At 54.2% G+C, this 16706-nt stretch overlaps 1 long non-coding RNA gene across 1 annotated transcript in view; it reads left to right on the top strand.

Moving 5' to 3' along the window:
- LOC135404377 (uncharacterized) overlaps positions 1-4756 on the top strand; it is a 31352-nt gene extending 26596 nt beyond the window's left edge. The window contains exons 2-3 of the long non-coding RNA XR_010425646.1: positions 1894-2051; positions 3216-4756. This is a non-coding gene — a long non-coding RNA (uncharacterized LOC135404377). The remainder of the gene's footprint in view (positions 1-1893; positions 2052-3215) is intronic.
- Positions 4757-16706: the final 11950 nt, after the last annotated feature.

The following is a 16706-nucleotide window of genomic DNA, read 5'->3' as shown; positions in this document are numbered from 1 at the left end:
TGGGACAGGCTGGACGTGTGCCGAGCTCGGGGAGGGGTGGATGGTGGGATCCCAGAGCTGACTCCAGGCTCCAGACTCGCTGTGAATCACAGAATCATGGAATGGGTTGGGCTGGAAGGGATCTTAAATCTCCTCCAGTCCAACCATTTTCTGGGCAGGGACACCTTCCACAGCCCAGGCTGCTCCAAGGCTTGGTCTCTGAACATAAAGAGACCCCCAGAGGAGCGGCAGAAAATGACTGGGAATATTCCTGGATTCCCAGTGAATAATCAGGGAATTTAGGCTCTGGTTTACTGTGCGAGCAGGTCCCACTGAGCTCCATCTGCAGCAGATGTGGTGGAACTGCCCCCAGGGGCATCCCGCTCTCCCTGGACACCAGTGGTCACACCTCTGATGTCCAGTGCCCAGGTGGGAAGGGCCTCTGGAGCGGGGACATTTGGGAGCCATTAAGATTCCTTGCTCCTTCACGGCCTGTTTCCCGTTTCTCCGTCCGAGGGGAGCGGGGGACGCATCCTTTTCGGATTATCCCGGCATCCTGTTTGGGAAGTTTGTGCCAGAAGGAGCAGCTCCATTTCACATCCAGCCACGAAGCAAAACCAGACACACACAGACCCCGGGACCTCTTGGTGTCACAGGAGAGCTGCTGCTCCCTTGGCTTTGGGGCCTCGGCCATCTCAGAGCTTAGGAAGAGTCACAGGGAAAAAATTCCCTATAATTAGTGGAGTGCTAAACTGATGTGAGTGGGAGGAAAAGCAGGGAAAGCGGTTAAGACCGGTTTGGAATTCTGCAGAGTTTAATTATCTTTGGGGGTGATGGAAACAGCCCTCGTGAGGGTGTAAATCCCTCTCACACCTGGATTTGAGCCGGAGGAGCACCGGCTCCCAGGCTGCCTCTCCTGGAAAACAAGGGCAGAGCAGGAAGGTCATGGAGACCCGGGCAGCCTGGGCTGGGGAAGGGTCCCTGCTGGGGCAGGCGCTGGAAGGACGTGGCCATCCCACACCCCACACTCCTGTCCAGCTGCAGCCTGGCCTCGGGAGCACTGGAGCCTTCCTGGAGTTATGTTTTCCCTGGGAATGCTGTGGCAGTTAAATTTCCTCTGCTGGGGAGCCACCAAAGCCTTTGGGAATCTTGGATGGTGCAGCTGGAGCTCCTGTCCCTCGACTGAGCTCCTTCCCTTTGTGTGAGGGTGTCTGCGAAGCAGCACCGTGCAGACACTGCACTCGGAGCTTTACACTTCCCCTAAGGGTTGGAGCTGGATCCATCTCTTACGGCAGGGATTGGGTTGGCACCCAAGACTCCAGTTTCCCAAGGGAAAAATGCAGCATATTTTCATTTAAACAAGCAATGCTCCAGTTTATTAACATGAGGACAAGCCCTGGGCTGCGGGTGCTGAGCAGAGTCTCAGTTCCCTGCCTGGATCTCTGCACCTGAGCAGGGACAGACTTTAAAAAGAAGCCTGAAAAATAGATCTAACACACCCAGAGCCCTGAATCGAAGCTCACCTGTGTCCTCAGGGCTCTTACTCAGCCTGTAGAGCATCAGAGCCACATTTCCAGTCCCAAAATAGGGCTTAAGTAGGACAGGAGTGTTGGTAACCTTGTGCTGGCCACAGCGCGGGCATGTTTTCAGCTCAAGTGAACATTGAATTCTTGCTGAAATCCTCTTGGCACCGAGCCTGGCTCAGGGCTTGGCGAGGGGACACCGGGTACAACATCCAGGAGCCGGAGTGTGCCCTGGATGAACCACACGGAGCACACGAGCTCCATCCCAGGTGAGAGATCCGGGCACGTCTCAGGGCATGGCTGGAAAAAAGGCTCTCTATTTTCTCATCTTCCCTCTCTGAAAATTTAATGTATTGGAAAGCAAATGCACCCCTGTCCTCATTTTTTTTAGGGGCACCAGCTTGTGATGTCCTGACAATCAGACCAGACAAACACAGAGCGACGGTTCCCCTCCCGCCCCGCTCCTGGTCCGCACAGCCCGGGATCTTCTCCTGCCCCTCAGCTGGAGCACGAGAGAACAGCCATCTGGAAATTAATTTGGAACAAAGTGTAAGGAGAGAATATTTTTGTGATCTAATCCTTTCGGTGCCATTATTTAATTTGTGCGCACAAAGCGAGGAGCGCGGGGACAGATGCGCGGGAGCTCGAGAGGCAGGAGGACATTGTTCTGCTCTCCTCCTCTAAAGAGCCAATTATTCTCCTCTAAGTCCTTTAGTTTTGGGGGCTGACGGAGTAGTTTAAGGGATAAAAGTATTAGCCTTTCATCTGGAGGATTCAAGTGCCAGTCCTCCAGGCAGACCAAAGCAAAATGAAGTGGGTTGGCTTATTTTCCCTCCTTAATGCATTATTATATAATGGCATTATTAAACATTAGTGAATAGAGAATTTAAATTTGCAGCATTGACAGCTGATTAATTTTTTTTTAAGCAAAAAAATTTCGCTCATCGTCAGAAATATAAATTAAATCTTTGAGAACTGTGCGAGGAAAAGCACAATAGTTGCTGTTTTCTATGAGTCTAATGCTCCTTTCTGTAATTCTGTATTTGGGGGAGTTTTCTTTTGGCTGCTGAATAAAATACAGATTTGAGGCTTTGCAATAAGGTAATTGGAGGTGTCCTGACCTGTGAGTCCATCACAGCAGGTGCCAAGGAGCTCCTGAGCACCTGGAAACACCAGTTTTCCACAGCAGTGCCCAGCACAGAACCCCAGCCTCTGGCACATCCATACTTATCCACACTCTTCCACACTCATCCACACTGCCAGGTGATGGGCAGCCTCAGGAATAACAAAGAAAAGAGTACAGAGATCCAAACAGCAGCAAAATTGTGGGAATGTGGTTTGTGCAGTGGTAATGTCCCAAAGCACAGTGTTTGCTGGAGGGAGTGTCTGACCACGTCCCTGCCCAACACCAGAATGGCTTTCAGTCACTTTAACTCTCAGAACATCCAGTTATTTCCCACTAATGCCACTGATGTGGCACTTACATTAAATGGAATTGTTTCTACAATGGCTTCATTTAACTGACTCATTCTAAATTCCCACCTTCTACTCATCCCTCTTATCTTTCCCACAGGACCTGGTGGAGAAGGTCTCACCATGGAGTCACAGACAGGTTTGGGTTAGAAAAGGCTTGAGAACTGTCATCAAATATAAAGCTTCCCTTCAGCTCCCGAGTAACAGGTTTATTAAGCAGTGCCCTTGGTTTTCCTGCAGCTCCTGGTCCGCGTTCCCCGCCGGAGGGACCGTCAGCAGCTCCCGCGGCAGCGCCGTTGTGCTGACTACACACAGTGTAATGATTTCCATCCATCTCGGGAGCCCGGGCAGCCTTCCTGGCACACCACACCTGTGCCTGGGACGGACTGCGGTAATTGCCGCGTCCTTCCCGCTCCCTTCCCGCCAGGACGGCCCTAATCAAGATGCATGGCCGCTGGCATCCAGCTGCTCCCGCATCCCTGCTCCGGCCCACACCTTAACCCCTCCTGCTGCGCCTCCAGCCAGAACCAGCGGCACAGCTCCCTCGGGGCTGAGCCAGGGCAGGGAATTGGGTTGGTTGTTACTGTTGCTGGATCTGCTCCCCCCACGGGGAGTGAGGCACATGGGGCTTTAACCAGTTGTAGTTCCCTCATTCCTGGATCAGGGATGGGCTCAGGCCAGAGAGCCGCAGAATCCCAGAGTGGTTTGGGCTGGACAGGATTTTAAGGATCAGCTCATTCCCACCCTCTGCCACGGGCAGGGACACCTTCCACGGGATCAGGTTGCTCCAAGGCCCGTGCAGCCTGGCCTGGAACACTTCCAGAGATGTCCCTGCCCACGGCAGGGCGATGGAAGAGAGGATGTGTAAAGGTCCCTTCCAGCCCAGACCATTCTGGGATTCACTGGGATTCTTTGGAAATGCTCCCACAGGGAAAAATTCCCTGAGGCAGAAAAAAGGGATGGTAATTCAAGACATCCAGAACTCAGCAGGATCCTTCTCAGAAACTAATTTGACCCCAAACCCCTAATTTTTGACTGAATTGGACCCTCCTGTGCCTCCCCAGGAGACCCCAAGTGCTCCCAGCCACCATCCAGGGAAATACAATATCCCATAGAAATTGTACTTCTGGGAGAGAAATAGAGGGACTCCTGCAGCACCTTCCAGCTCTTTACATGGACTCGGGAATCTGAGGGATTAGGGGTGGTTTAGCCCTATAAGCCCAGCACAGGCTGCTACAAACAGCACTTCAAACTCCTAATTTCCCAAAATCTCCATATTACCCGGTCAAGATCTTTAAGCAACCAGCAGATTTCCCCAGATTGTTGCCCAGAGCTGTTAATCCCACGTTTCATCCTCTCCTGGGGGTTTTGCAGAGGCTGAGAAATGTAATCCTAATTTAATCCTGACTCTGGAAAGCAGTGGGAAGGTGGAGGGGCAGATCTGGAGCGGGAAGATTCCCATGGGTGAGGCAGCACAGCCATGGGGTTCAGTGTGAAAGGGCTCCCCAGAAACCCCCTTTGTATTCCCAAGGTATTCCCAGGGACCCCACAGCCCTGCCAGGGGGAAAGGCCATGGGAGATCTGAGGGACACTGAGGGCTTTACCCCCAGGGCATCCCATGTGGAGGTGGGATGAGAGACGCCAGGGGAGCTGGAGGGTGAGTGGACAGCCTGGGTGTCCCTGAGGACAGTCTTTGAGGCAACACAAGTCCTTCAGTCACTGATCTGAGCTGATGCCAAAATAAATATTATCAGGTCCCCACGGGCCTGACATACCCTGAATATTCCAAGAACTTTTATTCTCCTTGTGACCCACCACATCTGTCCTTTGCACTGAAATTCATCCTTTCTGGGGGTGGGAAGAATGGATCGGGATGGAGAAAGCAATCCATCACTTTGCTGATCCTGGTGTGCCCTCCCAGCTCAGGATATTCTGTGACCTGTGACCTTCCCTCATTCATGCGGAGAAAAATTCCTCAGCAGCAGTTGTGTCCATGCAAATTCCACTGAAAAATTCCTCAGCAGCAGTTGTGTCCATGCAAATTCCACTGAAAAATTCCTCGGCAGCAGTTGTGTCCATGCGAATTCCACTGAAAAATTCCTCGGCAGCAGTTGTGTCCATGCAAATTCCACTGCTGGTTGCTGCTCTCTGCACGGAGTGCCCCTGGTGCTCCACATTCCCCTGCGTGCCCTCCCTCCGGAGCCAGCCCAGCTCCTGCCTGTGCCTGGCTGCCTCTGGTTCCACTGGGAGCAGGGATCCCAAATCCCAGCTCCCGCTGTCCCTGTCCAGCTGACCCGGCCGGGACAATGCACGGCTGCCAGGGCAAAGCCTTTGTCCTGTTGATTTTCTATTGAAAGGGGGAAAAAGCTTTTTTAGGCTGCAAGTTCCGAATGTTTGACTATTGCTGGTGCTCATTTCAGCTGCTTCAGGTGTTGATACTGGGATACGAGTGATCAGCTGTTGATGAGGTGTTTCTGGGTTTGTGGGGTGTTTTTTAGCCGAGAAAAAGCAGTAAATGGGAATGTGACATCCCAAAAAGCAAGTGGAGAGAAGAACCCAAAGGCCTGAGCCTCCAACCCACTTATTAGAACCAGGATTTACTGTGACTTTGTGCAGTGGGGGATTAGTGGAATGAATCACCTTACTTCCCCTTAAGATTTGCCTGGGCCTGTGATTTGTGCCTGCTAAGCTGGTATAATGATGAACAATCCTTTTTATTAATGTGGCTAAAAATAGCAAGTGCAGCAAGACCTTACATAAACCAGGGGTAACACGTGCCAACTCCTGCCCAAATCCCCAGCGAGCTGTCTCGGTCTGGGAGATGTTGGCATCACACAAGTTGACTATTTTGAGAAAAGAGGGAAACACAGGATAAAGCTACTCCGGTGCTGCACTTGAAGCACAAGGTCATGACTTCCCTTGGCATGTTTTTCCCACAAGATAACGTGCTGGGTTTGGGGCCGTGTGGGTGGAGGAGCAGCACGTGCACGTGGGCACTGACAGACCCCCCCAAACACAATCCCAAAAACACAGCCCCCAAAAATACACCCCCACAAATTCACACAAATACATCCCCAAAAACACAGCCCCCAAAAATACACCCCCACAAATTCACACAAATACATCCCCACAAACACAACCCCAAAAACACAGCCCCCAAAAATACACACTCAAGTATACACACCACAAATACACACACACAAATACACACACAAATATACACACCACAAATACACACACACAAATACACACACACACAAATTCACACACAAATACCCCCACACAAATACCCCCACACAAATACCCCCACAACCCCCCCCCATAAATACACACACACACAAACACTCCTGTCAGGAGGAGAGGTGGGGATACCCCACATCCTACCACCAGAACTCCACTCCCCTCTTTTACTCCAGTATTGTGATTTCATCCCAGTTTTACTGCTCAGCCTCTCAGTCTCCCCCTCTCATCCAGTGATGACAACTCCAAGACTCCAGTGGCTGCTTCCTCCTCTTTTTCCACGAGTTTTAAGGGGACATGAGCCACCCTGGGGCCCCACTTGCATGTGGCCTTGGAGTTCACCTCTCTGAAACACCAAGTTGTCCCCTTCCCACACGGGCCTTGGCACCTCAGCTGTGCCCTCAGGCCCCCTCCCTCACCAGCTCTGCCCGGAATAAAACAGGTGGATAAACACAAGAGGGGCTTGTGCCATTCCAAAGAGAAACAGTGCAGGTTAACAGCACAGAGAACTCCCAGCAGTAGGAAAATCCTTCCTGGGAGAGCCCTGGGAGCTGCTGGTGAGCTCTATCTGCCTGCCCTGGCTCCAGTCCACTCCAAACCCACAGCCCCTGCCCTGGCTCTGGCCACTCCAAACCCACAGCCCCTGCCCTGGCTCTGGCCACTCCAAACCCACAGCCCCTGCCCTGGCTCCAGCCCACTCCAAACCCACAGCCCCTGCCCTGGCTCTGCCCACTCCAAACCCACAGCCCCTGCCCTGGCTCTGCCCACTCCAAACCCACAGCCCCTGCCCTGGCTCTGCCCACTCCAAACCCACAGCCCCTGCCCCGGCCGTGCCCGCCCTCGCTGTGCCGGAGCCCGAATTAGCAGCAATCAGGAGACGGAGAGCGGGAGCCTCCTCCAAGCTGTCAAGTGCATTTTGCTGGATGATTAATTGGCAGAGCCGTGGCCAAGCCCCGGGTCCTGCTAAAGGCCAGGCCCCTTGAACTGCACCTGCCGTGCTGATTGCAGAGGATGGATGGGTGGGTGGGTGGGTGGATGGATGGATGGATGGATGGGTGGGTGGATGGATGGGTGGATGGATGGATGGATGGGTGGATGGATGGATGGATGGGTGGATGGATGGCTCTGCCCGTGCTGCACTCCCAGCCCTCACTGCAGCTGGTGAGCCGCTCTGAGATCACAGCCAGCTCGGCCAGGAACTTGAGCTGCTCCTCTGATCTCCGGAGGCTGAGCTGGATGTGACTCTGGCTCAGCCTGGCTCGTGGAAGCCATGTTTTGGGGTCTGCAGGCAAGCTGTGAGAGTTGGACGTGGTTCTGTGTTCCTGGTGTTCGTTCGCCTGCCGGGCCTCTCGCAGCCCCTGTGAGGGGCCTGGGACAGCAGAGAGTGGGGTCTGTCCTCTCGGGGCCCTGCCAGGGGCTGAGTGCAGCAGAGAGGGGGGAAAACCAAAATAAATTGGATTTTTGCCTATTGGATGCAGCAGGAGCAGGGAAGAAAATGAAACTTTCATTTTACTGTTTAATTTTTAGACAGAGACCACGGTTAGAGGGGCAAACCCACTGGCAGGAAATTCCAGGATATTTAGTGATACAGGGAGTGATTCAGCAATGGGGAAAAATGTGGAGAAATGTCACACAGAGCTCCCCAAGGAAAGGCAGCAGTTCCAGAACTGGCCAAGAGATACTCACAGAAATGTTCTGCATGTGCAAACTGAGTTCAGAGCTGATGTTCAGTGGGAGGTGTCCCTGCACATGGCAGGCATTGGGATGAGATGGGCTTTAAGGTCCCTTCCAGCCCAAACCATTCCGTAAGTCCAGCATTCCAAGTCCCAGCTGCCACAAAGCCAGGGGTGACTCCTTTGGTCACAGTTCCCTGTCTCCCACCTGTGAGCAGGGAAGAGGGAAGGCTCATCCACTGCACTCCCAGGAAATGTTTTGCAGCCTTTTTCTGCTCCCAGGAGGCTCAGACAGTCCTGATTCCCCCAAGAACCCTTGGATTCTCCCAGCACACACGGGAGCTGGGACTTTAAGAGCTGTTCCTAATATTGTGAGTCTTGCAATCAAGTTGGAAGGGTTGGAAACACTTGTGCTCTATAAATAGCTGCTCTGTGGAGCCATATGCAGCTCCTGTGTTTGAAACCTCGGGAGACACGGAGAAGGCAGTCCTGGGAAGTGTGAGCTGCTCATTAGTGTGGGAGCTGAGGGGGATCAGAATTCCTTGTGCATTCCCCACCCAGCCGCTCTGCTCCCACCTGGAGGCTCCTCCCCTGCTGTGGGGACACCAGGTACCTGCGGCAGCTTCCAGTGGGAAAAGCAGTGGGAAAATGCAACCCTTTCTGCCTGCTTTGTGTATTTAGTGAGAAGAAAACACTCCGAAATGCCTTGCAAAGCCAGAAGGCAAAGGTGGGCCCCTCTGATCATCCCAGGTATAAATTGGCCTTTGTCCTTATTTGTCCTTAACAGGGATTTTCTTTTAAAGTGGGGAGTGTTCTCCCTCAGAAAAGAGTGATGGAATTGAATAACATGGATGAGCACAGGGCATGTTGGCTCCCCGGGGTCAGAGCATCTCTGACTGTCTCTGGAGCTGCAGCAGAAAGAGCTGGGCCCAAAGGACACGGGCCCTCTGTGGACAAGGAGAAAATACGATCCAAAGGCTGCTTAGTGCTGCTGTTCTGGTTAGGACGTGGGTGGAATCATAGAATCATAAACTCACGGGATGGGGCAGCCACGGCTTCTCTGGGAAACCTGTGCCAGGGCCTCACCACCTTCCCAGCCAGGAATTCCTTCCCAATATCCCACCTGGCGGTGGGAAGCCATTCCCCATGTCCTGTCACTCCCTTGTCCCACGTCCCTCCCCAGTGCTCCTGGAGCCGCTTTGGGCCCTGGAAGGGGCTCTGAGTCTCCCTGGAGCCTCCTCCTCTGCAGCTGAACCCCCCCAGCTCCCCCAGCCTGTGTGTCTGGGTAACATCATTCCTGCAGACATCTCCAAACCTCTTCCGTTTGGAAGCTGCTCGGAGCTCCTTGGGGAGAGCTGCCCTGGGAGCTGTGTGAGAGCCCAGCTCACCCCGTGGAGCAGAACGTGCTCCGGGATGACCTAGAAATGCCTCCTGCTGGTGAGAGGCACGTCCTCGTGTGTGCCCTCGGTTACATCTCACTGGTGCAGCGAGCGGAGAATCCCGGAATGGAGAAGTTGGGCCTTTAAAAGCCAATTTCTGCGTGCGTTTAACCATAAAAGCAACATCTGCTCTGCTAAATGCAGGTGTTTTATATCCCTGTCATTAATTGGAGGGGACATTATGTCAGCCTACATCAACAGGGAAAGTTGGGGAAAGTGCCACTTATCTCTGGCGCTGTCATTAATCAGCTCCTTTCATCGGGGTGCCCCCGCCGCCGCTGTCTGGGGCTCTGTCAGACCCTCTTGGTGCTTTCCTTCTCTTTTTTGGGCGCTCTGGGACCACAGGTGTGGAATTCTGACACACACAATGGTCTCTGAGTGGGGGGCTCACCAGGCAAACCCCCCTCAGTTTGTGGAATACAGATCGTGGGATCCAGCCAGGGACTCCACAGGAGCAATCTGGGACATGGAGACCATGGAACGGTTTGGGTTGGAAGGGATTTTAGGGATCATCTCACTCCAACCCTCTGCCATGGGCAGGGATACCTTCCACAGCCCAGGTTATTCCAGCCTGCCTTGGACACCCCAGGGATGGGGCAGCCACAGCTTCTCTGGGCAGCCCGTGCCCCCCTGGAAGAGGCTGTGCCCTGGCACCTCGTGGGGTGCCCACGGAACCCCTCATTTCCCGGGACACTGACAGGAGGAGGCGGAGCAGCCGTGCCCAGCGAGGATCCCCCCCTGCACGGGGCCATCCCCAGCAGGCCCGGGCAAACAGCCCTGAGCTGATGGGAACTGTGAGTCAAACAAATTGAGTGTGACAGAAAAAAGTGACGTCTTCAATGGATTTGCTTCCCGAGAATTACACCAAGTCAAGTATCTTATTAAGTTCAAGAGAATTACATTTTCCATGCTCCAGCGAGAGACAGGGGCCCTTTAGAAAATAATAATGAACCGCTCTTTTCCCCGCCTTCATTTACATACCTTTGATAAATTACTGTAACCAGATTAGGGAGATAAAATAACTAGTCTATTAATTACAATGATTATTATTTAATAGAAAATGGGATTGTGGGCGCTGCGGATGGGAAAAGGGAAGCTTAGCAATGCATTATATGGATGTGGTGGTTTATCTTTAAGAGTAAGATAAGTGTCCAGCTCTTTCTGCAATCTAAAGAATATGTTCATTACCTGGGCAAGATTTATAAGTATAATTGAGTGTAAGTATAGCGTAAATCAGTCTGTGGACAGTGTAAGTGTAAGTGTAGTGTAAGGCAGTGTGTGTACAGTGTGTGTTCAGTGTAACTATAGTGTAACTATAGTCGGTGTGAGTACAGTGCAGGTCAGTGTAAGTACAGTGTAAGTACAGGGTAAGGTGTCCCAGGAAGGCCTGGCCGTGGCACTCAGTGCTCTGGGCTGGGGGACAAGATGGGCCTTGGGCACAGGGTGGACCCCATGACCTGAGGGTCTTTTCCAACCTCAGTGATCCTGGAATTCCGTGATCCTGTGATCCTGGAGCAGAAGGAAAACAATAAAACAGGGAGCAGGAGGCAGCAGTATGTTCTGCGGGGTGCCTGGGCCCCTGGGGCCAAGGAGGGACCCAGGGATGGATGTGGGCACCGGGAGGGATGTGGGCAGGGGAGGGATGTGGGCAGGGATGTGGGCACGGGGAGCGGTCGCTGCCGCAGCCGCGGCTCAGGGAGCGTCTCCCGCTCTCGGGCAGAGCCTTTACCTGCCACTGGAAAAGGGAATGAAAGATAAATGGCAACATCTGCGCCCGCACATGCGGTGGTGGCAGGGGAGGCTAAATGCTAAGTAGAGCACGAGACGTGTCTGGCAGAGGCACCTATGCATAAAATGAGCCTCCCCGCGGTGCCCGGAGCCGTGTCCATCCCCGGCCTCCCGCAGCGCCCGCCCGCTCCCCCGGGAGCCTCCCGGGCCTCCCCAGCCCGCGGCCGGCCCCGGGACCCCCGGGGTCCCGCTCTCCTGCCCCCCTGCTGCTGCCAGAGAGCTGTTGTCACCTCTCCCGGAGCGGGGCTCGTGTCTCACATCTCCCGTTCACACTCCCGGCATCCATCATCCTCCGCAGCCCCGCGGCCGGAGCTTCTCCCGGCATCTGTCGGGTCACTGGTGATGTCTCGGCTTTCTTTTTTCTCTTTTTTGGGCAGAACGTGCCCCGTGCTGGGAGCGGGGCCTCTGATTTATGACCCCCCGCCGCCCTCGGTGTCTCTCTCTCCAGCAGGTCGGGAAGCTGCTCCCCCAGCCCTTGGGTGAGCTGACGCGGGTGTTCTCAGCTTATCTGTCACATCTGCTTTCGCTCACACATCTGGCAGCAGCAGACAGCCATTCCATCCATTTTCCCCAAGTGCTCCTGCCTTGCCTGCCGCCGGAGGAAGGGGGAGGTCAGGCAGGAGCAGCTCCCTGACAGCCCCCGATGGCTCAGTGTGGCAGCCTCACAACATTCATCAGAACTGCCACTAATTAACCCTCCGGCCGCTCTGCCCTGCAGCCTGTGCTGGGACCGGGCCCAGAGCGCCGGGATGCTGGGGTAACCACAGCTGGATGGCTGCTGGGATAACCACAGCTGGATGGCTGCTGGATCACTGCTGCCCCCAACACGGGGCCGGTCCCCACAGGAACGCCGAGCTCCCAGCCCGGACACCCTGAGCAGCCCCAGCTCTCCCACTCCAAGCACTGGGAAATGAACACAAGCACTGTCAGCTCCGATTACCTGGTATTTCCCGCCAGAGACTGGAGTCCCTCTTAAAGGGAATTCCCTACATCAGGTAATGGAATCACAATTAAATGCTCTGTAGATTATTAAAATACTCTCGTGGCAATGGGGGGAAATAAAGGATAACCCCAGACAGCCTCCTCACAGAATGAGCTCACGAGCAGAGTTTTGCTTTGGCATGTCATTAATTGGAATAACTTTCCTCTCTCCAGCACTCACCTGCTCTCCCTCTGCCTGGCTGGAGCTGGGCACACTCCAGCTGGGCCCTTGCTTCCATCCTTATCCAGGAAGAGGCTGCAGAAAGGAAAGGATGGTGGCAGGACGGGGCTCCTGATTCTTTTTAGCCTGAAAAAAAAAGTACATTTTATTATTTATTTAAAACTGCAGAAATAATATCTATGGACTGAATGAGCTCCGAGTCTGAATTTTCCCTTCCTTACTCATTCCTACATATGTGGAGAGACAGGCAGGATAAACTGGAAAACCATGTGAGAAAGAGCAGAGTAGTCCCTAAGCCCAGCAGGGTTTAATAAGGATGAAGTTAATGCACTTAATAGGTTCTGCAATAGCTGAGCTGAACCCCTGTAATGCGCCATCCCTGCTTAGGGATCAAACCGGGAGCCCTGACCCTCTTTCCCACTAAATACATTTCACACACAACTTCCAACCCCAGAAATTCCTTCAAGGAATTGCTGATCAGCGCGACGCCACCAGAAATCAAGAGTAGTGGTGGTTAATAATAAACCAGGCAGCGTGGAAAGAACAGATTGCCTCGGAATTACTGTTTTCCCTGAGATTTGGGGGCTGGGGGGCTGGTTTGGGTTCGTCGCTGTTGTTTTTAGCTGATGGATCCCAGCTGGGACTATAAATTGGTGTGTGTGGAGCTATTTTCCTGCCTGGCTGTGCATCCTTGGGGATGCTTTAGCAGATAACAGCGTTGCTCACAGTCACAGAGTCACACACACAGGAAGTCCTGGCAAAAAGCTTTGTCCGTGTCCTGCTCCCGTGTTAAGGAGAGGTTTTCCACTGGAAAAGTGACACTGGGATGAGCTCTGCTGGCTCCTCACGGTCCGGTTAGAGCAGCTGCATGGGAACCACATCTTTTGCCACCCACAGGGACCCCCCTCCCTGGCTGGGCCCTTTTCCATGGATGCCTCCCAAGCACAGGACATGACCAGGGCACGGAGGCACCACCTCGGGAATTATGTCACCAACAAAACCTCCTAATGGCGGAATCCCAGAATCCCAGACTGGTTTGGGTGGGAAGAGACCTTAAACCTCCCACTGTCCCAGGCTGCTCCAACCTGGCCCTGGGCACTTCCAGGGGTGGGGAATCCATCACCAAATTCCAGCTGCCCAGGGGTGACAGGACTCCTGCAGAGCTCCCAGCAGCCCAGGGCCGGCACCAGCGACAGGAATTTGAGCAACTCCAAAAATAGGGATGCAAACTGAGGGCATCCAGGATTTACCTGTGGTCATCCTGAGGGTTAAATAAGATAGTTCATCATATAAATCATATATAAAGACAGAACTGCCAGTTCCAGCATTTCCCTGTGGGCAGTAACGGGGTTCCTCTCAGGGGGATGTGATGTAAGAACATCCAGGGACCTCTGGGTTTAAAACAAACAGGAGAAGGGTGGAAATACAGAGGGACAGTGCTGGGAGAGGAGAGTGTGTGTGTGTTAGTTTATACCCCACTTTAACTAACAAGCCATGATCTTCTCCAGAACAGTAGATAAAACAGCAAATGAAATATGGGGCAATAATTGTGACACGGAGGCGAAGTCGCTGCGTTTAATATATTCCTCTTTGCGAGCAGATAGGCCATAACATGACAATAATGAAATATAAATGACCGACATAAAAAAAAAGATAAAATCAGGTAATTACCGGAGCGTCAGTTCTTTACAAAATAATTGGTAATGACCTTTGATAAAGAAATCACTTCTGTGATATTGCTGACAGCACCGTTTCCAGCCCCGGGAACACACAGCAGCTGGCTTGGGATCAGGGAAGGGGCTGCTGGGATGGGCTGGCACCGGGGCACGGGGGCATCGGCCACCCCACACCTGTTTGTGGGGTGAGTGCGGTGGGACCCGAACCCAGTGGGTCCCGGGGATGAGGCTCAGCTCCCTGTGGAGCCTGTGCCAGGGGAGGCTTGGGGTCACTAGGAAAAGGCTCCTCCCCCAGAGGGTGGCTGGGCACTGACCAGGCTCCCAGGCCGGCCCCGAGCCCTCCATCCCCACTGCTGGGGCTCAGCCCTGCCTCCACAGCACCGTGCCGAGGGGTGGGATGGCACTGCCACATCCCTGCCCTCCCGGATGATCCCTGGCAGCAGGAGCTCCTGCGGGACCCCGGCTCGCTCCGGGCAGGCTGGAGCACGAGCTCAGATGGAAATGACTTGTGATTGCTCCCAATCTGGCTGAGGCTGCAAACAACAGGCTGCAAATGTCGCAGGCACGCTCCCCCTGTGGATGCTCCCCCCGGAAAAACTTGGGAGAAGTGCAGGCGTGGGGAGGAGATGGCAGGAGCATCCCAAAGGAGCTGCCCGGCACGCAGGAGAGACAGGGCCCTGCTGCAGGCAGCCCCCAGCTGCAGAGCTGCTCCCCGGGCCTCTTTCCTTCCTGATGTCTCCACGGGAAAACAAGGGAATAGCTGGAGTGCTCAAGAGGATCCAGAATAGCTCCATCTCAGGAGGAACAAACCATGGAGAGCCCACATTCCTGTGGCACAGTGAGGGCAGGGGTGAGGCTCAGGGGCCGGGCAATGGGGATCCCTCGGAGGAGCAGTGTGGGGATCACACCCCTCACACGGGGAGAGCCACAAGAGTATCAGAAAAATGAGGCTCCAACGGGGATATTTCAGATTTCCCCAGATCAGGAAATGAACCAAAACGACATTATGGAAAGTTTATGCCCGACTTGTGTCCTCTGCCCTGTGTCCTCTGCCCTGTGTCTCCTCACGGGGATGCCCAGGAGGGCCGGGCTGGGTGGTGAGGCCGCACTTCCCACCGGGAATCCCAGCAGAGCCAGTTCAGGAGATGGAATTGTGCCACAAGGCTGAGGAACAGCTGCCGAGCGAAGCAGCACGACAAGATCAGCACATTTCCCAGAACAGGGAGGGGGAGCACAAAGAACCCTCCGAATATCCCGGCCTCTGCCGGAGCCGCGTTCCCAGCACCGCATCGCGCGGCTCAACGTGACAAACCTTGCAGCACTCCCACTCCCCTTCCCTTCCCCCAGCCCCAAGGAGGGAGAAAGGATCTTCACACTTTCCCTAATACCAGCTGGTTCATTTATATTGCAGAAGTTTCCCGAGACAGTAAGTGACAGTGATATCCCAAACACGGGCTGAACCCGCCGCGCTCCTGCCGCGCTGGGAAGCGGAACGTTGGCACAGAAGCACCACAGTGGCCCCAGACTCCTGCAGGAACCCTGGAAAACCCACCTGGGCCCCCCCAACCAGAGGCCACAAGACCCCTGTGGAAGCAGAAGGAGATGAGCTTTAAGGTCCTCTCCACCCCAAACCATTCCAGGATTCTCCAGTTTTGGCACCGTAATTACCCTGGAATTCCCCGTCCACAGAGAGGGGCTTTGCCACCTCTGGAGTTTGGGTGGGATCTGCAGCACCCGTGAGCAGCAGAGTGGTGACACCTTGCTGGCACAACAGGATTCGTGGTCCCTCTGTCCCTCCTCTGCCACTGCCATTTCCACACAGATTCCCAGCCTCTGACACCCACAGATAACCAAAACCAGGGGGGCTGTTCGAGGAAAATTCAGTCTTGGATTCCATGAACAAGCTCCAAGTGCTAAAAGGTGCCCAGACCCATGGGAGGGACCTCAGGAGAGGATGGACACTTTAGTGGAGAAAAATCCTGCTGCTAAAAAGATGTGGGGAAAAAATTTCCCTTTCTTTCTTGGAAGGAAGCACCAACCTGCCTTTGGCCCCGTGCAGCCTCTCGGCAGGGAAGCTCCCTATGGAGGATCCCTACGGAGGATCCCTATGGAGCAGTGCCTGCTTTGTGTCACAGCCTGTGCCTTCCAGAACCAGGCAGGAAAAAGCTCCAGGAAAATCAGGCTTGCAGATGTTTGTGCTCTTCATTTGGTACTCAGAGCTGCTCCCAGCTCTCCACTTCTCCAGGTGAAAGAGAGGGAGCTCAGCTGCTCCAGCAGCTTTTCCTGCGCCGATCCGTGGTTATTAATTTCCAAGCTTTACACACAGAGCCATCCCGGAATGTGGCAATTTCCTGGCTAATCTGGAACTGGGTGCAGGTTTGGAGCTGCTGCAGCTGGAGCAGAGTCTGAGCACCAAGCTGGGGCTCCGTGGAGCAGCAGCTCCGGCTTTGCTGGCACCGGGAAGCGCATCCCGGGGACATCGGCACTGGGACCTGTCAGGGAGGGTCTGGAGTGTCATCAGCTGCCTCCATCACCATTCCAATTGTTTTCCCTGCCCCTTGGAAGCCCAGCTGGTTGCCACGATGTGCTAATTGCTTTTGTGCAAGTGCTGTCAGGGCTGGGACTGGACTTCCCAGTGCCAGACACGGCGTGCGGGCACGTTCCCGAGGCGGGAGTCAGTCCGGATCCGTCGGCACGCCGGATGCACAGATCCAGGGCTGCCACTGGACTCTGGGAATGCCTTTGGAGTGGGT

This window comes from Pseudopipra pipra, chromosome W (assembly GCF_036250125.1).
Source record: "Pseudopipra pipra isolate bDixPip1 chromosome W, bDixPip1.hap1, whole genome shotgun sequence".
Lineage (NCBI taxonomy): Eukaryota > Metazoa > Chordata > Aves > Passeriformes > Pipridae > Pseudopipra > Pseudopipra pipra.
Note: the sequence above shows the minus strand (reverse complement) of the source record. Positions and strands in the feature narration are given on the sequence as shown.